The sequence below is a fragment of the Manis pentadactyla genome, chromosome 17 (genome assembly GCF_030020395.1).
Source record: "Manis pentadactyla isolate mManPen7 chromosome 17, mManPen7.hap1, whole genome shotgun sequence".
NCBI classification, from domain to species: Eukaryota; Metazoa; Chordata; class Mammalia; order Pholidota; family Manidae; genus Manis; species Manis pentadactyla.
Window position 1 is genome coordinate 43,233,943 of NC_080035.1, and position 24,959 is coordinate 43,258,901.

At 32.4% G+C, this 24,959-nt stretch overlaps 1 long non-coding RNA gene across 2 annotated transcripts in view; it reads right to left on the reverse strand.

Moving 5' to 3' along the window:
• The window catches only part of LOC130681416 (uncharacterized), a 43,230-nt gene that overhangs the window by 12,735 nt on the left and 5,536 nt on the right, over nt 1–24,959 (reverse strand). Inside the window, exon 1 of one of the 2 annotated variants that reach the window (XR_008994555.1) lies at nt 3,082–3,132. This is a non-coding gene — a long non-coding RNA (uncharacterized LOC130681416). Of the gene's footprint in view, nt 1–3,081; nt 3,133–24,959 lie in introns of those variants that run through there. The other variant, XR_008994556.1, reaches the window with a different exon arrangement.

The following is a 24,959-nucleotide window of genomic DNA, read 5'->3' on the forward strand; positions in this document are numbered from 1 at the left end:
GCAGTGAAAATATCAGGGGCCTTAGAATCAACTCAGGAAATCACACTTTGCTATACATTGTGCTTTTAAGGGAATTGTTCCTAATGCTGGTCCATTTCCCAATTTTGAAGTCCTGTTTTGATAAACTACATATATTATCATAAATGATAAAAACATTAGACATTTATTTCCCTAGATCTCATGTATGTATCAGGCAGATTGGATGACTTAATCTGGCTAATTAGACTCACATGTCTGGATTTTGAAATCAGACATAGTGACACAAGGGAAGAGAACTGGAAGAATCACTTCTGGCTGTGGTAACAATAGCAGCGATGAGGAGCGTCCAGCACAGTGTGAAGTGAAGGCAGGGGAACTCCTGCTCAGAGTCCGGGCCTGAGGGTGGAGCTGTTTTGCCCCTGGTCAGAGCACTGGCACCACGATCCTCAGCAAACGAGTTCTGTGGCATAATTCCAACCAATTCCAATTATGAGACAACTTCTGTTCCATCCATGTACCCACCTGGTTCTCTGGTCTTTTCAGAAACTCTGAGAGCTACCTACTGTCTTTTTTCTAAATGTCTTTTATGCTTGAATAAATCAGGAAATATGAATGGTATGAAATATGAGTAAGGTGACCAACCATATACATCCCTGTTTTGTCATGAAAGTCGTGGTTTATGCTGGCCTTTCCAGTAGTTAATAGGAATAGCACATAATTTCACTTTCAAAAGTGTTTCTATTCATACAATAATGGATACAATATATTATACAATATATGATCAGCCTAACAAATAAGCCATTTCTCCCCTTGGAAATATGTAAATTAAGATGAATAAATAGCGCACTAGACAATATATTCTAGATAGGTTTAAAATGAGAATTTTTTTTAAATTCACAGATTCTGATTATGCCTGTTCTTATAACATATATGGGTATGAATCATTTATGCTTGGCATTGTCCAATGAACAGATTCTGTCCTAAAGTAGGTATAATTTGGGCAGATAGGAATTAAAACTCTCCTGGTAGTTATTGTTGTTACTGAAATAAGTATATGTATGCTTCAACAAGTAGAATACTAGAAAACTAATTAGTATTTTAAGGAGAAATTCTAGAAACCAGGGAACAAAAGAAAATTAAAATCAACATATTTATGTGAATATTTGGTTAGGCAACATTTTTTACAGAAAGTTCTAAGGGACTGAAGGGCCTGTGAAGTCCTGATGTAGTGCAAACACTCAGAACAATATTCAGTGACTTTTGTCAAACAGTGTATGTCTCCTATTATTTGAGTCTGCACATGTGGTCTGAGAATTTATTCTTCTTTCCCCCTCCTCAAAATGTAAGGTGACTAAATTATGATGCACAAGTCAATGAGCGATTGAACATCTTCCTCATCACAGGGCTTATCTTGGATGTTGACCTCACAATGGTGTTATTCAATTTTGCATGGAACACAGAAAGAACCAAGTGGTAACTAATGCATCATTTTTTCAGATGAAAATTCCCATCAGCCTTTTTCTAATGCCAGTTTGATCAAAGATAATTGTACATAAAGTAGGTCATTTAGGGCTACCTCTGAGACAGTCATGGTTCAGAGTTTCAGAATTTTATAGTGAATACATATAGCAGAACACAAATTCAAATTTTGTAATTATGTTTAAAAACCCAGAGTGTCCCTTTGAAGGTGGCATTGGGAAATAAGTCTTTATGGCCAGGAGATCAGTTTTAACTTTGATGTGTCCAGTCACACATTCAATTGTTCTATATCCAGAAACATCCTTGTAAGGAAACTGATGCTGACATGTTAGGTTACATGGCTTGCATTCCCTTGAGAGAATCTTGTTATCATTTCTCACTTTACATGTGTCCTTTCAGCCAGGCTAACTATCTACATTCTTGTTTCTTCTTGGAGAAGCACCTCCATTATAGCCATTTATTTCTTTGAAAATATAGCATGGTGCATGTTTATATTAAAAGTACAACACCTATACTCAGTTCCCAATTACTTCAAGCTTAAGTTCATATCTAAAACCAAGTTTTGTATAACAGGTTTTAATTGAAGGGGCAAATTTATCCCTTTACAATAATTTTCTAAGAGTTTATTTTGCAGTACCTTCCTAAAATGTCTCTATACACAGGCATTGATTTTTATATGTCATTGTAATTAACCTTACAAGGCTTGAATCTAGTTGAATTTAGTTTAGTTTTTAGCTTATTTGTAATGTTTGTGAATTTCACTAATTTGTTTTCTATTTATTAACATACAACCTGTTTAAAAATAATTGTCATTGAGGAATACGGTTATCACAAATTGCAAATATTGTCACTTTAATGTCAAAATTAAGAGGAAGCAATAATTAAAGGAACTATCCACATTTTCTTACAATTCAATGTTTCTGACCTTTAGTATTATGTTTGAGAAGATATATTATTTTAATATACTTTTCCAAAACTTTTTACTGATTTGAATTTGAAAATATTTCATTAGGAATTCTGAAGTATTCTAACCCCTTCTGAAATTGGAAATAAATACATTAATTAAAACACAAAACATTAAAAACATACCATTTGCTCATACTTTTAATCTTTTATCTTTTTTTTCTAGAGTAATCTAAAAATAAGTAGTAATAGTAACATATTTGAAATTCTCATAACTGTAGTTGTAGTCAGATCTATTATATTGAAAGAACAGTAGGAAACTTTCTAGAAGATGATTACTTATATCAGAATTATTACTATATTATTTGTATTTTACCCTTTTGTTTGGTCAGTGAATTCTAGAGAAACCAAGTTTAAGTCCTCAAATCCTAAGTAACTGAGTTTAGACCATTGTTTCTCAACTTCAAATTGTTTTCATTATCACTTCCCACCCCAAGAGCCTTTTTAGACTTTTCATTCCTTAATCCTCCACCCATGAAATTTTGATAATACATAGTCTGTATGTCATATATGTCTCATGGCCCTTTGGAGGTTCAGAAGCCATTGTAATATATAACATTCTGCCACTTCAAACCAATTTTCTCCCTTGTGGTTATTATCATTTCTATGGAATATGTATGGTCTATTCCCACAGATTTTACAATTAGTTTAGTAACTTACCTACAATTCATGGTATTGCTGAGGGAAGACTTGCTGAAATAGTCACTACCTGCACATAAAAATATCAAAAGCATTAGGAGACAGCACAGAACACTTTGTCTCTGAGATGGCCTAGAAAAATCACAATCAAATGTCATATCTCAATGGGATGTTTCTGAGGGAAGTCAACAAGATGCAAAATCTTGTTTCTGTAAATTATAGTACAGATCACAGTACTTAAACATCTGCAAGCATATCAGTCAAAAGACATGTTGAAATTGATCTCCCAATCTATGTAAAGAAGGGCATTTTTAAAATTTTATTTTAGACTTATTATGACTAGTAGCAGCACACATTTCCCAGGCAAATGGTTTTTCACACTGGGCTCCCCCTGCTGTCAATATCCATTGTCCACCTCACCAACTGGATGAAGAGGAGGGAGCAAAACAATGAAAAAGGAAATGGCTTTGTTTTAAAATCTATTTTCAAATTCCAACTAAATAAAACAAAAAACCATGGATAGCAGGAGGATATATAAACAGTCATACCTTCTATTTTGCATAAGAAAATAAAAACAAATAATTATATTATGCATGTATGTATAACTATTATTTAGTAAATGTCATCATATCTTCTTGCATTACATATTTAAAATATTTAAATATTTAAAGACTCAGTAATATAAATGAACTAGAGGCATTTCTTAATATGGTGTCAACTTTCACTGGGACTTTCGGCTCTGGATTCTTGGCATTCTGTTCCATTTACGGCCATACCATTGCCTTTTTCTGAAGCTTTGCAGACATAGTACACAAGTGATATTATCTATAATATAAATTCCAGATTCTCAGATTTCGGTAACAGTGGAAACATTTCACTTCATGCAAATCAAAATCCAATGACACAGTTCAGAATCAAAGGCAGCTTCACCAAAATTCTAGTTATTCTCCTAGGACAACATATATACTCAGATTTGAGTTTTCACACATTAGCTACATCTTCCCAGGGGAACTACTATTCAACAAAAGAATTGTTGCAGTTCAGTGCTCAGAAAGAGTAAACGTACTCCTAATGCACTTTTTAAATTTCCCATGTGTGTATATCAAATATGATAATGTGGAAGAGCTTGCTATATTCCAAAATGCCATGAAAATGGGAGCTACTTTTTTCAACTCCTTGAAAAAAGGGATTGTGTCTTGTTTATCTTTGTATTACCAGCATCTGGCAGAGGGCCTGGCACAGTGCAGCTGCACAGAATTAAGCAATTAATTAATAGCATGTCTGGTTCCACAAAGGATTTGTGGTGGTTTATAGGAAATACATACAATAAAACAACTATATATAGGTCTAAACATATTTTTCGGTGGAAAACAAATTGGAAAAGGCCATCAGGACCCAACCTGCAGATCACAAGTTCCTCAGAGCCATTTTAATTTGGTTACACATTTGTTTTTGAGCATGATAGGTAATTATGCTCTTGCTAGTTTATGTGGACATGCTTTTAGGTAAGGTGTACTTATTCCACATTTGCAAAATTACTCATGGGATGTCAAACTCACAGAACTGCTGGTATTTTCTCTTTCCACACTCTGCAAGTAAGGATAACATAATAAAAAAAATATGTGCTTATATGTTATTAGTCACCACAGCTCATGCCCTGTCCTTTTAATCAAACATATCTTACTTTCCAACAGTCTACTTCAATTTATAAGCAGGAACACTGGGTGGAGGGCTTTTTTTTAATATCCTTTGGTGTGTGGTGAAATTCTGCATGTAAATACTGCATTGAGAGTTACTTTATATTATGGGGAGGAAATAACGGTCTCCTTAAGGAAACCATTTTTTTTCCAGAAGTATTCAATTTAAGTGGATATTTTCAATGCAGGTTTTCAATAGAAGACATTGAGAAATGTCAGTATTATGGATGACATAACTCCTTAGAGCAAAGGGATGAGTTTTTAAGGCTGTTCCTGTAATATCTTTTGGTGAAATAGCACCACTGTACTCAAATAGGGTGCCAAGACTGAACAATCTATATACAGACTCCCTGAATGCATGGTCTAATAATCCATGTTTAAATCCTTAATTGTCTGTAAAGATAAATGGACTCCATAAGCTTCATAAGCTACTTCTAAGTAATATTATAGTACCTGTTGGTCTGCTTCTTGTAAAAGGTTAAGAAGCTTAAGAAATGCTCATAACTGTTTGTATAGTGAGTGACAATAAATTTGAATATTTTCAAGAGCTAATTGAGAAACACATGCCAATGCCTTCAAAAGTAATGCTTTAGAGGCAATATTTATCTTCTTACGTGAAGCAATGTTTTGATGTGGATTACTGTTATTTTTATTATTGTATATGCTGAAGTATACATATGTATTAATAAATGAGAGGGAGCAAGAAGAAAAAGATACAGGGAGGTTTTCTAATAGTAGTGAAGTACTGACCACCATTATTTCTTTTCTTACAGATTTCAAAATATTTGCATGTGTTAGTAAATTGTGATATAAACAGATATGAATAAAAGTGAGGAGTGTTTTTCAATATTAGCCAACTATATTGAGCTGTACCTAAGTATAAAACATTATCAAGATTCGGGGAAGGCAGTATAACACAGAGAAGACAAGTAGTGATTCTATAGCATCTCGCTATGCTGCTGGACAGTGACTATAATGGGGTATGTGGAGGGGACTTGATAATAGGGGGAATCTAGTAACCATAATTTTGCTCATGTAATTGTACATTAATAATAGCAAAACAAAATTAAAAGTTCTAAGAAGTTATAGAAAATATGCCAAAAACCATCAAGAGGTGGAAGAACATTTAGATTCCAAAGTAAACTGATTCTCAAATATTAATTTAAAATAGCTACATTTTGCAGCTCAAAAATAAAAGCTGCACAATTTTTAATTATCAGCTATGCAATAGTATCTGCCCTGCTATTTTCATGACTATGTCTGAGAATTAAGAGAGGTGATGGACACAAAGGAGTGTTATGAACTATAAATCACTGTGTCACAGTCATCTAGGTGACCATTATTTTAACTGCTTTTACTGTTCATGATATTTCAAAATGATAACTACATGAAGTTGCTGAGCAAAACCTAAATGCACACCTAGAAGCTTTATTAGATTCTCCAAAATGATGTCTTTTATCATAAACAATTGATGATTACTGAGATTATAATGAAAACAGAAATTATAGTTAACTATAAGGTATTGTGTAAGTAAAAATTTGTTGAGAGTAGATCTCATGTTATGTGGTCTTAACATAAAACATAAACAAACAAACAGAAAAAAAACCCAAAGAGACACAAGGAAGTTTTTAGAATTGATGGATATGTTTATTGCTCTGTTTGTCTGATTGTGGTGATCATAACATGGGTGGGACATATGTCTAAACTCTTCAAATTGTATAAATTAATTATGTGTGTTTTTTGTATACCAATTATGCCTTAATAAATCTGGGTAAAACACATGTTAGAAGAGTGTAAAAGCCAAACATGAGACCTTAGATAAGCTTACAAAATGATGGTTCTTGTTTTTTGATGCTTACTCCCCAATAAATATAATTGTAAATTTATTAGAATTCACATGGCAGATTTCCATTCGTATCTCATGATAGTCTAGCTTATATCGTAGGTATGTACTGTCTTCATTATAAATTATAAACTAAATTTATGTGTATATGTATATATGCATGTATGCATATATCTGTATGTATATGAACACATATATTTCAGTGCTCTACGTAATAATATAGTTGGTACAGTGGTATGAATGGTAAAAACAAATTATCTACTAATTATTCCCTGGAAGTTATACTTTCATATAGGTACATATTACCAAACATGACACTTTATCCTGAAGACAAGCTCAATAGATAAAGAAAACTGATACCACAGCAAGAAACTTAAAAACAAAAGAAATGCATTAGAAACAGGGCAAAATAAGAATAACAAAGGAGTATATTGGTAAAGGCCATCCAAATTGTTAAAGGGAAGACTGAGCCCTCAAAATTGTATCCACTTAGTGCTTTAGTTCTGATTTCCCACCAAACAACCTTCTGACTGCTAATGTACTCCCAGATGTTCCCTATTGGAAACAGAAATAAACAGAATAGATACTGAAGGCAAACTTTCAAATAAACAAATGGATGACAATTACAACTAAAACTGCTGAACTCTTTCACTTGATAACTTTACTACTTATTTGGCTACAAATTATGCATTTTCTTATATAAGAATTACTTCATATCACATTTATTATTTTTCTTTAGTTTATAACACATCCATGTCTGATTTGCTCACCTAGGCTAGTACACTTTTAAACAAAACTATGTTTTATACTCACTCATAGTAGGTTCACAGTATATATTTATTCTTCGATTTCTCATGATAAAAATTAAAATAACATCCAATTTGTAATTCTATGTGTCAAATAAGAAATGATAGACAACATTGCTCGCTCATTTTTCCCTTAGTAGCACAGAATATGGAACAATATGTAATTCCTGAACTTCAGCATCTGAAAGTGTGTATTTAAGTTCAAAATTATAGTATCAGTGAAACATATATGGAAATCCCTTTTTAAAACAAAATAATGCTCAGAAAAAAGTGCTCTTAGCTAATTGATGTACAATGGAATAGTTTCAGTTAGAGGGATCTTTCTCACAAAATGATTTTATCATTGATGTAACTGAAGCATCGAGTTTCTCACCAAAAAGACTGAAAATTTTAAGATTCCATTTCAGATTTTTAAGGCCATTTCTATTTTTTTCCAGAGTAGAGACTCTAATAAAGCACATTTGAACATAGGTTTCTCCAGACCTTCTTCCCATCCCACCCGCCCTTTCTTCACTATTATTGCTTCTAACCTACTAATCTGCGTTTCAACCTCACCTTTTCTCCCTGGCTTTCATTGGAGATTTCCTTCTGCCACCAAATGAGTATATCTGTACTCATTTGTATCTACTCAAGTATATAACTAAAAAGAAGAATCTACTCATGTATACAATAAATTCCTAAACAATCTTCGAGCTGATAAAATAATTTCCAGAACTACTAAATAATACTTATATAGTTTGTCCTTTATACAATGTATGACAGTGTTTAAGAAAATACTTGTTAAAGCAATGCAGTATCTGCTCAATAAATGTTACTGATTCAGTGACTAACATATTTATAGTTGATCAAAAATATTTGTTTAGCTTTAGTACATCGACATTTAAAAAAAATTAAATCATTTTATAGACTTTCTTCTGACCTTTATGTCAAATTAGTTGCCAGGACGTGCTGAATATACCCATTTGAATATAACACAAAATACCTTGTAAGGTGTCTGATACTTTAAGCAAATCACAAAAATAGAAAATACATTGGAAAAAATTGTATGCTGAATATGAACAATTGCAATTTAGTCATAACTACTAAGAGTGCGCATTCTTCTTAGTTCTCAGTTACAGATACATTTACATCATTTGAAGTTTTACTGGGTGATTCCCAAGATTCCTAGAGGTCTTCCATTGACATATATGCATTGGTGAAGAGTGAATGAATGGATGAATAAATACAAGAATACAGCTACTATGATTTAGAAAACAGTGATGATACAGTGACTGTTTTGATGAAAAGTATAGTTGTTTTATCTAAACACTTTCTTTGGATTTTGTAATAACTTGTAGTTTGCATAGAGCAGTAGCTCTTCTTAAAATCAAGCTGAATGTTTTGCTGCCCTCACCAGGACACCACAGCATATGCAGTTCTTAACTTCACGGAGAAGAATTTCAATATTTGCCTTAAAATATTCCTAGACTTCTGTGAGTGTACATATGATATCTAATATTTCTCATTTAGTCATTTGTTCATTCATTCCTTCATTCAACTTTAAAATTAGGGCAGCTTTAATATCAAATGAATCAAACTAAAAGCTAGCAATAATTGCTAGTACTAAAAACATGTTGATAAGGAAAATTTGTGTTTTACAGTAACTTGTGATTATAAGGATTAAAAGAATAAGCTATTTTGTGCAGCCTAATACAGTAATGTAGTCATACAATTAAATAATAAAAGACAGGACATACATTTATTTAAGCATCAATACAATCATAGTAGATCTGTGGTTTATATAAAATGATTATTATTTAAATACAAGGTAAACCATCTCCTAGTTAGGTGAAAAATAAACCTGTTTGGTGGCAGAAGCATGTCTCTAAGAAAAGCCAGGGAGAAAAATTGAGGCAGTCAGAAATCTACAGAGCACTTCATTCTCCTGTATGCCTTCAAAATATACATTATTTTCTACCCACTTTCTCAAAGTCCTCCATTTTTTGCTCTGAACCAGAGATGACTTAGTCGCCTTGGGGACATTGGCAGTGTGTGAAGACATTTTTGGTCATCACAACTAGGAGGGAAGTGCTATTGGCTTCTATTATGCATCATATCCAAAATGACAATAGTGCCATGACTGAGCAACCCTGTTCTAGATTCATTTATAAACTCTCAATCTCCACTAATCCTAAAATGCCCTCCCATATTTAAAAACGAGGCAATAAAAAGCTGGTTTGAAACTTTATGTACTTATAAGACTTTGTCAGTGGTAGGCTTTGTCACAAGGTGAATAGAATAAAATCAAGAATTTATACTTGGTATTCTATGTCTTCAGAGAAGAATCTTTTAACTCTTTGCCTAGCTTTAAGTGTCTAGCTTTAAGACCTTTTTGAGGTGATACAAGAGAAAAGATGATGGAATTTTATGACTTATATACAGAAAACACATGAAGAATCCTCTTGTTTGGAACCATACATCAATCTCACCCTTCACGCAGGGTTCTCAAGTTTCTGCTTTCCCTAGGGTGACCCTATTGATGTGTTGCTCTCTCAGTCCTTCCATTTGCACTATAAGCTCCAGCTATTGCTGCACTGTTCCGCTATTTATCACTTTATTTGCTCTCAGCGTTCAGTTTATTGGAGGTGCTTGTCTGATTATTCTACTTTATACCTCTTGCATATTGTGCGTTTATAATTTTAGGATTGTAACATTTCACTTTAATGGGGTTTTGGATGTAGGGAAGTTAGACGTGCAGAATGTGTCCATCACTTTCAGTAGTCACTGAAAAATATTTGCTACTTTCACTTTTGGCCTTGGTAAATCATTGGAAAGTATTAAAAGCAGTAATTTACTTTTCAACCAGCAGTTGAGGTGATCTTTTAATATGCTTGTCAAAACATAATACTACCTTACTTAGAGCCCTCTAACAGCTTCTCATTACATTTTGGCTAAAATGTAAAATTCTTATGATTTCCTACTCAAAGTGCCTGATGATGACCCATTTACCTCTGTAATCTTATCACGCCTGCGATCACTCTGAGGCAGTCACATTGATCTCAATTGTTCTAAGAATTAAGTCCTCTCCAGAATTAGAGATATTGCAAATGCTGCTCCCTTGCCTCGAAAATGTTTTTCTAACTGAAGTATTAATTCCTCCAAGAGACCTTCTCTGACCACTACTCACTCTTCCTGCCTCAATATTATGTCTAATTGTTTTAATTTCTCATTTGCCCCACATTTTTCTTTGAAACCACTTTCACTTTTTGTGACTATTAGATAGTCACTTTATGTGACTATTGTAAATACCTTTCCCTTCTACAATGTTTTAACTTTTTATGAGGGCATGGATCACATCTTTTCACTGAAGACTGTGTCCTTAGTACTTAGGAGAATTTCTACCACAGAACACACAGTAAACACATAATTATAAATAACTTAGTGACACTTTAAACAAGCTATTTTTGATGTTGCCAAATACAATTGTGATGACTCCGTTTCTCATTGGAAAGCTTTGGTTACCTAAAGTTGAATCCCTGAATGAATGGAAGATTGTCACCTATCATGAAGAATGGGAACTATCTTGTAACATATGAGTATGCACATACATATGTATCTGTGTGTGTGTCTGTGTGTATTTTCTTTTAATCCTGAAATGACTCAAAAACCTCCATATTTTTAATGCTTCTCAAAACCTTAGAGCTCAACACTAGACTGTAAGGTTTCTTGGTTTTTCATCTCTCTCTCTGACTCATGCAGAGTTCTGTGGTCCTGCCTTCCTACAGGATTAATTTTGCTCCACATAGCATATGACATCCCTGGTATATACTGTTTTGAACAAAAATTCCAAATTATGGTCTCAAGATGTTACTATGTCATAAGTTCCATGAGTTAAATAATTAAAATTATACACTATTGGTTCTTTTCAGAAATATTAAGATAAAACTTTCTCTATTTTACATTTAATATAGAAATTTCAACACTAAATAACAAAACTCATGGGCAGATTTGTGTTTGGCATATAAATAAAAAATTGCATAGTATTTAAAAAGAACTATGTATTATTACTTGATAGAATAAATTTCCATTAGGTTTTTAAACCACACATAAGCACTTTACCAAAGTCCTCATTAGCTTGTATCAGTAAATAGATGCTTTACATCCAGATGATGGAGAAATAGAACTCTATAAAGAGCTGTAGTAATATTCACATCAGAACAGTTTCTCCAAATGTCCTTTACCTCCCTATTAAATTACGTCATTATAATCATAAAAATGCAACTTTATAATTACATCAATGTTATACTCCTCTGCAATTGTTTCTGCCTTTTGATTTTTCAATACATGTCTACACTAAGCAAGAATATCATTTTGAAAAATTAGTCCTCCTTTGCCTCAAAGCCGTAATTTCTTTCAGAATTATTTTTGTTTAAACATTTCACTGTAGTCCAAGCTTTGATCAATTCCAAAGTTTTGAATTCTGTGTTTCTTACGTGTGTATCTAAGTAAACGTTTTTGTAGCTTAATGGATACATGGCACTCTTAGCGCTTCTTTACATATGTGAGGTAACTACTATCTCAGACATTGGTCTAATACACAGAGCTGTAATTGATGGACACCTGATTCAAGCCTAATTATCTAATTGTAGAATCCACACTCTTACAGTGCAGGCTACACTCTTTAATGTACGACACTGATGTGTCATACATTTAGCTGATGTATTTAACTGATGTCGATCACTTTGGAGTCTTAACATCCCTTAAGTGTGAGAAAATTATTTATTTTAAGTACATATTAAATGTAACATTACATAACTAAAGTTTTGCAGAAGCCAAAATTTGACGTATGACAATAACTAGAAATCTGCAGTTTAGATCTGTAGATAGTAATACCATACAGTTCACATCCTCATATTGTGAGACGAATCAAACTGACATAAGGCATTGAATTATTGCACAGTCATGATAGCCTCACCTCAGAGTAATGATAAGAGTTTTTGCCCTCACCCTCCTCGCTCCCAAGAGAAAAGTAAAAATGAGATTATTTGGAAATGGCCAAGAGACAGATTGAGTCACCAAGAGCACCATGTGGAAAGTAAGCTCTCTGAGAGAAGAGATCCTGCTGTTCTTAACGAAGGCTTCCCCCAAGCCCTGCCCAGTGTTAAGCACAGGAGTGGAATCAACTTTTACCCAATAAATATTTGTTGAATCAATGAATGGCTATATATAAATAATACTATCTTTATGACTGCACTAATTTATACTTATCAAGTTAAAACTGTAAATGTTTACCTTCTAAAATAATATTCAACCCCTACATTTATTTACTTATTTATTTTTGCTCAAGCCCATATGTATTATAATAAATTACTAGATAAAAAACACTTGTTGAAAGTTTTGTCCCTATATATTTATTTGTACCATGAACTGATTTAGCGACATGATTTTTGATTAATTGAATAATTGTGCTGACATCATCTACAATGACCACAAAAATCAATAAAAGAAGAACAACAAAAATTTATCCTTTTTAAGTCAAAATCAAATGATACTCCAACACAATAATACTTTCTGCATTGTGTAGTAGCAAATTTAAATGCATGGCCATTATTAGGTTATTGGATGCATGTCAAAGAAAGGTTGCTCAAGAGAATTTATTTTTAAGTGTTAAAAAGATATATCACATCAAGATCACCCATAAATAAGTTTCCTAATGGCAATAGTGAACTTTCTACCTTTATGTATACAAAAAGCATACAATATAATACGGAATTAAAACACAAGAGCTACTTGAATATGACATTACATACCTTTGGTATGATCCAGGAAAGAACAAATTAGTTTTTTTCCTCTATTAGTTTGAAAGTATATCCCATACATTAATGAATAGGAATTTTTAGGTGGTAATGATATGTAAAACCATTGCAAATTTCTCTATGCTTCCCTCATTGACCAGGCAAGTCATATTGTCACATCAGATAGATCTTGTTTTTTCTGTATTTCCTTCCAGTTTTATAATGAAATAATAAACTGTTTAAAGTTTTAACTTTCAATCCAATTTACTTATAAAAAATGCCATTTTATTATTGGAAGTGTTGTGAAGTTATTAATGCTCTGTACCCCCCTTGCACAGCGAAAGCTCTCTTGTGAGGTGTTGTCATTGGGCTGCTGCACAAAAAGCTGTAGCTACCTCTTTTTTTATTTTTATTTTGCATTTAGGTTTAATCTAAGCTATATAAATCAAACATACAACTCAGACTTTGATAGATCTCAGTGCCATCTTTTGCAGAATTTAAGTTTGGTTTGTGATTGAGTTGATTATGTTACTGATTTTTTTTTGAGAAAATTGGCTATGTTAGAATCTGGAAGGCATGCGAGAATTTTTTACACAGATTTCTGTATCTCTCTATTATGAGCAACTCATGGTACAGATACTGACCTATTATCACAGAGGCAGTGAATATGCTTATATTTGAAACTAGCTCTTTCAGGTAAAAATTAGAATCTTTGTACACTGAAAATCAACATTTATTTACCAAATGATCTCAAAGATGCAAAATAGCCATCCCACTTACTGAAACAGTTAATAGCATTTAATAATATTATCAATATTTGAAATATAAAACTTTCACAGTACTATCACATTTGATGTCTAAGAAGTGTTTTTGCAACAATGTACCATTTATAGTTATTTACAAAAGATTACTATTTCAGCACAGAGAATGAAAATATCAAATGTGATTCTTAAATTACTACAAATATAATTATTTTTTGATATTCTTTTTAAAGTTTTACTCTGAGCAAATTAAATTGGTGCAAATCCAAAGGGATATTTTTCAGACATAAATATTTATTTTTAATTTTATGTAAAACAACTTCAAATCAATATCTACAGAGACTTATAGTACTAAGGATGTAAACCATATGCAGAATTCACAAAAAAAACTTGTATTGAGTAAATGATATTATTTCTTCATCTATACATGCATGTTATATGTGTATATATACATGTATATACTCTGTTCACACTTTGTGTTAAATTAAAGGACTGATCTACAGCAAAATACTATTGCATAACCTGAGTAATGCTATAATACCTTGCACAGAATACTATTGTTACTATTGTCAAATTATGAAATATATACCAGGTATCCATGATCACCTAAGTTGAATAATAGTGATATTTACTTGAGAGCTCCCTATCCCTTTTTTTTACTTTCAGAACATAAATATAATGACAACATCCACCGACATACTGTCATGGTATTATTTATGGGAAACAAGTCAGCAGATATATGAAAAATGGAGCATGGCAGAGATTACCAAAATATTTGTTATGTCAGATGATAATAGCATCGCTCAGTGTATGGAAGAATTTTGATAAATGTTACAACAATTTATAGATAGATCTTTGTATAACAAGAATTCAGACAGTGAAATAAAACATTTTTATTTGTCATAATTTTCTTATTACCCATATATTACTACTAAACATATTTTTTCTCTATATGTTATTTAGAATGCTCTTCTGTGTTTTTTGAGCTACAAAACACTGCTGGCAAACTATCACTCTTTATTTCATTATCCCATGCCTAATTGGCTAATATCAAGGCAATATTTATATTACAATATGGTTTGATCCCTAAAAAATGTATTCTACATTATTGGGGTACATTTATGAGATATATGATATCATATATGATATGTACCTATATCTTACAATAATATACCTTATGATTATCTCATATATATGGATATCATATGGTATATGATATATATATCTTATAAATATCTTATGTATATATCTTATAAACACATATATACACACACCTAACTATAAAGAATAAATACACTGATGATTACAAGACAAATTTTTGTGCTATGCAAAATTTAATGTTTTTAATGCCACAAATACTAATGACAACAGAACAGCAAAACTCTAAATGGTTACAATAGTTTCCTCAGGAAAAAATTTATTTCTAATGTATCTTTATAGCTCCTTTAATTTGGAATTTATTTTATAAATTGAGCACTACAGTTTTAATTAATTTCTTTGTACTAAATTAAATTTCATGATTAGTTTACGCTGTTTATAGACACCAAAGTTTTACTAAGATACTGAAAATTGTAGCATACAAACCAGAGTGTTTTCTGACTGTCTACAAAAGTTATTTCAATATACAGAAGGAAAAATGAAAAGCAAAACAATCATTTCAAAATACATATGGTGACTAAATGATTATTATAAAAATTTAAATATAAACTATAATTATTTATATGTATATATATACACATATATATATATATATATTTTTTTAAATAGAAATCATGCATTGCTTTTAGACCATAATGGATTTAACCTGGAAATCAGTAACAAAAAGATAATTCAAAAAGCCCAGCATACACATAAACTAAATATTATACATCTAAAAAACACATGGATGAAAAAAGGTATCCCAAAGGAAATTAAAAAACATTTGGAACTTAATGGAAATGAAAACACAACTTGCCAAAATTTGTGGGATGCAGAGAAAGCAGTGCTTAGAGGGACATTTGTAACATTGAATACATATGTTAAAAAGAAAAAGATCTAAACTCATAATCTAAGTTTCCATTAAGAAACTTGAAAAAGCACAACAGACAATTAAATTCAAAGTAAGCACAAAGAATAAAAATGTTTACAGCAGAAATAAGTGAATTCAAAAATAAGAAATAGAGAAAATAAATAAAACCTACAGATGATTCTTTCAAATAATCAATGAAATCCATAACTTCTATCTAATAAAAAGAAAGAAAGGACACAAGTTACAAATATCAGATGTGAAAGAAAGAACATCAGTGCAGTTCGATGGACACAAAAAGGATAATAGAAGAATACTACAAGAAACTCTGCCTCACACACTTGATAATCTAGGTAAAATGGACAAATTTGTTAAAAGACAGAAATTGATACAACCCACATGAGAAGAGACAGATAATCTGAATAGGCCTATATCTATTGAAGAAACTGATTTAATAATTAATAACCATCCAAAACAGAAACCACCTGATCCAGGTAGGTTTACTGGTGGGTTATGAAACATTAAAGGAAAAATTATACCAATTCTCTATAATTTCTTTCAGAAGATAGATGCAGAACAAATACTTCCTAACTCATTCCATGATGCCAGCATTACCCATATACCAAAACCAGGCAAAAATGTTACAAGAAAATTATAGGCCAATATTTCTCATGATCACAGATGTAAAAATCCTCAGTAAAATCTAGCAAACGGAATACACTAATGTATAAAAAGAATTATATAACACAAACAAGTGGGAATTATCACAGATATGCAAGGCTGGTTCAACATATGAAAGTCAACTAATGTAATACTTCAATCATATCAACAGGCAAAAGAAGGAAAATCACATGATAATATCGGTAAGTGAAGAAAACATTTGACCAAATCTAACATACATTCATAATAAAATTTCTTAGCAAACTAGTAATCAAGGGGAATTTGTTCACCTTGATAAAGAAGATCTGCAAAAAATCTATGACTAACATCATGCTTAATGATGAGAAATTCAAAGCTTCCCCAATAAGATCAGAAACGAGGGAAAGCATGTCCCCTCTCACCACTCCTTTCCAACATCATACTGGAAGTCCTTGTTAATCCAACAAAGAAAAGAAATGGAAATAAAAAATATACAAATTGGGCTGGAGATACAAAAGTGTCTTTGTTCACAGATGGCATGATTCTCTATGTAGATACCTAAAGAATCAACAAAAGAAACCTCCTAGAATTAAAAAGTGACTACAGCCAAATCACAGGATACAACATTAATACACAAAAGTTCATTGCTTTCCCATGTACCATCAATGACCACGTAGAATTTGAAATAAAAACATAACATTATTACTAGCACTTCCTCAAAATGAAACAATTTGGTATATATCTAACAAAAAAACATATAACATCTATGAGGAAACATGTTTCCCAAAATATATGAGGAAAATCACAAAACTTTGATGAAAGGAATTAAACAAGAACTAAATAATTGGAGACATATTCTGTATGGATACTGACAAACTGACTTAAAGATTGTAAGGAAAGACACAGAATAGCCAAGGCAATATTGATGGAGAAAAATAAAGTAGGAAGACTGACACTACCCAATGTCAAGCCTTATAAAGATACAGTAATCTAGACAGAGTGGTATTAGTGAAAAGAAACAGAATAATAGATCAGTGGAACAGCATACAGACCCCAGAAACAGGCACACATAAATATAATCAACTGTTCTTTGACAAAGGAGTAAAAGCAATACAATGCTCAAAGAGAGTCTTTTCAACCAGTGATGCTGGAACAACTATGCATCCACATGCAAAAAAAATGAATCTAGACACAGACCTACCATCTTTCACAAAAACTAACTGAAAATGGATCACAGACCTAAATATAAAATGAAAAATTGTAAAACTCCTAGAAGATGACATGGGAGAAAACCTAGATGGCCTTTGGTATGGTGATGACATTCTAGCTACAACATCAAAGGCACAAACCATCGAAGAATTGCTAAGCTGGACTTCATTAAATTAAAAACTTCTGCCCTGTGAAACAATGTCAAGAGAATGTGAAGACAAGCTACAGAATGAGAGGAAATATTTGCAAGACACATGAGATAAGATGGTAATTGCACTAACAGGGGTGAGGATTTAATAATATGGATAATTGTTGAACCACTGTATATTTGTTGTATATTTGAAACCAATATAAGATTGTATATCAATGATACATCAATAAAAAAAGAAAAAAAGATGCATGTGATAAAAGAATGTTATCCAAAATACACAAAGAATCTTAAAACCTTAACAATAAGAAAACATACAACCCAATTTAAAAAATAGGCCAGAGACCATAACAGACACCTCACCAAAAATTTACAGATGGCTAATAAGCATGTGAAGAGACGCCCTACATTATATATTATCAGGGAAATGTACATTTTAATGAGATACCACTGCACACTACATATTAGGATACATATTAGATACACTTCATATTAAAATAGCCAAAATATGGAATACTGTCAACACCAAACACTGACAAGGACGTGGATCAAGAGGAACTCTCATTTACTGCCGGTGGGAATGCAAAATGGTATAGCTACTTTGGAAAACAGTTTGGTTTCACAAAACCAAACATACTCTCAAACATAGAATCCAGCAATCATTCTCCTTGGTACTTACCTAAAGAAGTTGAAAACATATGTCCACACAAAAACCTGTATGCAGATGTGTAAAACAGCTTTATTCATAATTGTCAAAATTTGAAAGTAACCAAAATGTCCTTCAGTAGGTGAAGAGATAAACTCTAGTATATCAAGACAACAGGAAGTTTTTCAGTGCTTAAAAAGAAATGGTTTACTGAGCCATGACAGGGATGGAGGATCCTTAACTACATATTACTAAGTGAAAAAGACCAATCTGTAAAGGCTACGTACTGTACATTTCCAATTACATGACACTCTGGAAAAGATATGAAACTAGACACTAAAAAGTCTGACAGTAAAAAGATGAATGGTGGTAGGGAGGGATGAATAAGTGGAGCACAGAGGATTTTTAGGGCAGTGAAAATATTTTTTTTGATACTGTAATAAGGGATATATGCCACAATGTACTTGTCCACCAATAGAGTGTACAAAACCAAGATCAAATCCTAAGATAAACTATGGCTTTGGGTGATTATGATGTACTAATGTTGATTCATTAATTGTTAATAAATGTATCATCTGACATGTTGATAATGGGTGAGGCCATGCAAGTGTGGGGTTAGGGGGTATATGGGATATCTCTGTGCCTTTCTTTCAGTTTTTCTTTGAGCCTAAAAATGCTCTAAACATAAAGTCTTTTTAAAAAATGAAAAAAAGGTGATATCGAAAATATTTGTTGGAAGGAGTGTTTTAAGCCTCAACTAAACACCACGTATACATCATATACATAATGAGTCACAGTCAAATTTAAGTAAATCTAGAGTGAAATAATGAATTAAAAGCCCCATATATATACTTTTTTGTCCTGTCAAAAGACTTGTGGGTAGAAAATTAGAAATTACTATAATGTTCTATCAGGATCATAGATAGAATTAAATTTTAAAAAAGAGTGGCAACATAGAAATAGACATCATTGTTGAAGTTAAATTTGAAACGATTAGTAAAACAAAACAGGGAAGACACAGGATAGAATACAAATGGTGCTTGTATTTTGCAAACCTTTGTTTGCATATAATGTATATTTAAAAAAATAACATTGAATTGAACACTGTCCTTATTAATAAATTGTAAATGAAATATTATAAATGTAAAGTTTCCTATTGACTTTTACTCATTTATGAGATACACTAAATCTTGTTCTGTACTCTTTTCCAGGATTTAAAGCTGCCTATGTTGAAAACTCAGCTCCCTCATTTACTAGCTATGTAATATTGGATGTATTACTTAATCTTTGTATGCCTCAAGATCTTTGTTATAAATGAGAATAACAATAATATTCATTTTATAGGGTATTATAAAGAGTCATGCAGTTAATATGTTTTGTTAAGTATATAAAACAGGACCTTACACATATGCAAAATAAATGTTAACTATGATGACAATGATATAGGAATCAATCATGGTTCGGGTTTTGATTTTATCTTCATAGTCATAATAGAAGAAATCCCCACCTAACCAGCACTGAGCATAAATATTTAGTGAAAAGTGTCTAATGTCACCTGTCCTTATTAGAATCTCACATTTCCTTCATCCCATAAAGTCATATTCTTAAAAGTCTACCCAGAGGATTCCATAGGGTTTTCATTATTTCCATGTCACACTGATTGATAAGAAAACTGTGGTTGTATAGTGATTTTTATTTTGGAAATCCCATCATCTTCTCTACAGAAACCAATTTTAGCTCCATTTCTTTCTTAATACTCATGCTTTTGTATGAAAATAACAGTAAGGCATAACATTTAACTGCTGTATTTTGGACTTGACCCATACTATAATCTCTACATAGGGGAGCCAATCTCCGGGAATGAACTCTGCCCCCAGTACACGCATCCACTGACAAAATGAGATTTGCTCTGACTTTCAGTTCAGTCTCTTCAGATGAGCTGAAGATGAATTTCATTTGATCTTACCATAAATTACCCTCAAAAGTAAATGACCTTCCTGTGTAATAAATGAAGTTCCTATATAATAGCTCAATGGACTGATATCATAAGGCTGTTGAAGAGGCTTGATTTTTACTCATGGAGTTTGTTACTGGGTCATTCAGTATCAGTATTATATATGAAAATTACTCCTCATTAGTCATGCACTCTAAAATTGTCTCTATATCTTAGAATGCAATATAGTGCAATGTTTGCTTGGCTCAATCACTCTCTATCATGTCCCTATGCAGGAAATGAGGATAATTAAGTCAATCACTCCAGCAAAGAACACAGCATTGTCAATCTACTTTCAATCAATAGTATATTCAGTTACCATATGTCTTTATTTCTATAGCTATTGAATGACTTTCTAAATACATGTATCACTTACGTTTAGGGAATTTCTTTTGAATTTTGGAATTAGGTAAATATAATGGATCACCATTATTATTATAAGTTACAATAATAAAATGTTGCTTACACTAAACCATGCACAAATTATCTTGGTCCTGATTTGGCATTTTTAGTACTTCATTAGAGTTCCAATGAACAGAAGATAAATTAATTTAATTTTGAGATTTAACACTGAAATATAGAAATTAAGCGAAAGTGTTCATTATGGAAATAACATCTTTTCATAGCTCTTTATGTCTGAAATATCTCTATATGTCTTAAAATTCAGTTGTCATCTTTCTAAATAGGATCAGTTCCGATAAACTTTTGGCAAAGGTAAATATGTCCCATGTGTTTCCTTTGCTATTTTTCAATTTCATTTTTTAATTATTAGTAATATGCTAAATGCTTTGGATTGCAGTTCAAACGCATTCTTCAGTAGTCAAGAAGATTTTTTCTTTTAAAACAAAAATGCAAACAATTTAACTAGAAAATTAAATCACCAACACATGAAGCTTTTTTCCTTCCTATCCATTATATTGACAGTTTCCATCAGAGCCACTTATATGCCATAGAAAATAATACCCTCTTATGTTTAGATGACTTTTCCAGTAATGTCAGATATTTAGAACAGTTAAAAATATTAGAGCAATGAACTTATGCCACTCAATCATGTTAAAAAATATACAATTTCCTTAAAGAGAAGTCCTTCAGGCTGTCATTCAGAGACTATGCATATTAGTTTCTTATATCATTTCAATAAGATCTTTTAGTTGCTATTTGAGTTTGTAGCACATCAGAAGCAGCAAACTAGAATCTTCTGTGTATGTGGTTGTGTGTATGTGTGAGTGCATCAAAGGTTAGGAGATATATTAAAATATTGTTAAGGATAGAAGAAATTGTAAGTAGATACAGCCAGTGCAAATGCCCTAAGGTGAGAACGTGACTCTCACCTTCAAAGAGAATAGTAGGAAGTTACATATGAGCGATAATGAGGAACCAAGTCATATAAGGCTTTGTAAGTTATTTAAAGAATCAAGAGGATCTATTGGAGTGTGTTGAGCTGAGAAGTGACATGATCTGACTTAAATGTTAAAAGGATCGTTCTCATTTCTGTGACAACAGGCTGCAGTGGACATGGGGAAAAATTAAGAAATCAGCATGCATTGACAGCAAACCAGATGATAACTGAAATTTGTGTGGGCCACAGTGGTTTTGTAAGGTTGTTATAAAGAGGTCCATGCAGACAATTTTGAAGTTGGAGCCAGTTAATATTGGTAATAAAGATCCTGAGTAAATATATGAAAGTTAAATTATATGCAGTACATATTATTTTAAAAGGGAAGAATATGTATAATCTATTTTGGAAAGATTTCAATTAAAATGGTAAAACTGAAGTTACATTAAGTGTTTAATTTTAAAGGATAGGTTTGTACTCTGGAAAAAAGCCACACAGATTAGTACATTATCTGACACCCATGAGAAAAGAGGATTTCCAAAGAATAAAAAAAATCCCTAACAATGAGCTGCTGTGAAACAGCCACTGCAATGGTTAATTTTTACATGTCAACTTGACTAGGTCACAAGGTTCCCAGACACTGGGCGGAACATTACCTCTGAGTGTGTCTGTAAGGGTTTTTCTGGGTGAAATTAGCATTTGGGTAGGCAGACTCAGTAAAGCAGTTTGCCCTCACTGTGTGGGTGGGCATCATGCAATTTCTTGAGGGCCTGACTAGAAAAAAAGGCAGAGGAAGGAAGACTTGGTCCTTTCTGCCTGATTGCTTGAGCTGAGACATCGATATCCTGCCTCATTGCTCTCTGTTCTCAAGCCTTTGCACTCAGAATGAATGATACCACCGGTTTTCCTGGGTATCCAGCTTGCAGAGGCAGTCATGGGATTTCTTTCCCTCCATTATTATGTGATCCAGTTCCTCATAAGCAGTCTCTTCATATATGTACATCTCCTATTGGTTCTATTTCTCTAGAGAACTCTAACTAATATAGCCACTTTCCCTGCATTAAGGTCATGTTTCTTATTCCACAACTGACACAGTAAATCTTAATAGTTGGACTCTACAGACTGCACTGATGTGAGATAATCACAAGAAGAATGTCTGGAGAAAATTCTTAAAAGCCACCCTGAAGCAGGAGAACAAATTACAGACAGGGAGATTATTGGCTACACAGTGAAAAAGGAAATGTAGAATCAGACTGAAGAAAGGGACACATAGTTGCAGGCTAAGGCAATAATCCATGTGGGAAAGAATGAAGGCATAAAGTAACTCTGTAACCCTGACATTGCTGGTAACCAAATTTCATTTGACTATAGGATATAATCAAGTTTTTCAAAGGTTTTGTTGAAACATATTTGTTATTATGAAAATATATCACATAGTTTGTTCTGTTACATATATTTTGAGTTGAGTGATATATTTTATAGCACTAGTATTTGAAAGTTATAAAATTCATAATTCATATTGAAGCATTAGACTATCAGATACTCAAAAGTTCAAATTGCCAAAAAATTAGTAGTAAAGGATCACCCTGGACCCAATACTCTGTTGGGTCCTTTGGGATAATACACATACAAATACAAAATGTTGCTCACAACACAAAGAATTTAGAAATCTACTCATAAAGTTGGTGAAAACAAAGTTATATACCAACACAATGAGAGACAATGGTGATAAAGATTCACTCTGACAAAAAGATTCTGAGAAATCTTTTCTATGGTTCCAAAGATGAGCTTTGTGCCAGAACTACCAGCTATGCATCTTCATTCCAACCTGCCTTCTAACGCCCACATCTTCAGGGCTAATTCATAGTGGCATTAGACCAAACTCCATTATATCAAACTCCAATAGTCTAAGAAGAACTCATTAGTTTCTCTCTAAAGATGCTTCTTTTGTACTTTTTATTCCTGTTAATGAAATTCTTTACTTGATCCTTTCACAGGTTAGCAATATTAAAGTTACTTTTACTTCATGCATTTCTTTCCTATTTCCCACACCTAATCACCTGCTATTCTGTCAGTTCTTTTTACCACTACATTTTGCAAAATTCTCTGCCTTTCTCTTATAAAGTTTCCTCTTAGTATCCTGGGTCAGGTTTTCATCATCTGCTTGATCTGTTGCATTATCTATTCAGCTAATCTTCAGGTCTCTGGATTCTAATCTTTTAAATCTATTCTTCACACTGTCATCTTTCTCTTCATTAAAAAAAAAAAGGTAAATTTCTGTCATTTTCCTTCCCAAAAATCTGTGGCACCTCATTATCTACAAAATGCAGTTCAAATTCTTTAGAATAGCATTCAAAGATCTCAATTACTTGAATCTAAATTACCTTTCCACTTTCATCACTTGAAACCAAATTATCTTTCCTTTTTTACCACTTCATCACTTGCATCATTTCTTTCTAAAACTCATGAGTTAATCACATCAGTCTCCTCACTACCTTTCAAATATACCATCCTCTGTGTCGTTTTTCATATCATTATTTTGGACAGATATGATCTCAAACTCATTTATTTTAGATAAAATACCAAGCAAGATTTGTCTTCAATCAACTTAAATTTAAAAAAAAAAGGAAATCATGGATTTGAAACTTTAAAACAAGAATTTATATCAGCAATCCTGATGATTGATGTCAGTGGCCTTGCCCAATAAGAATAGCTAAAATCTTTATTCAAGTAAAACATAGAGAAAAGTGCATAAATCATTACCATGGAGTTTGATGAATTTGCTATTGCCAACGCATCCATGTAAACAGGAGCCAGATAAATAGAACACTGATAGCAATCAGAAGTCCCTGTCCCCTCCAAGACTACAGTCTACCAAGGTATCCTCTAACCTAACCTCTGCCACCAGACACACTTTGCTCTTTCTCTCTTTTACTTTTCAAAAATGGAATTATACAGCATTGCTCTTTGGGGATTTTATTAGTTTGCTCAACATATTTTTGAGACTCATCCATGTTGTTGCTTGTAATTATACTTTGCTCT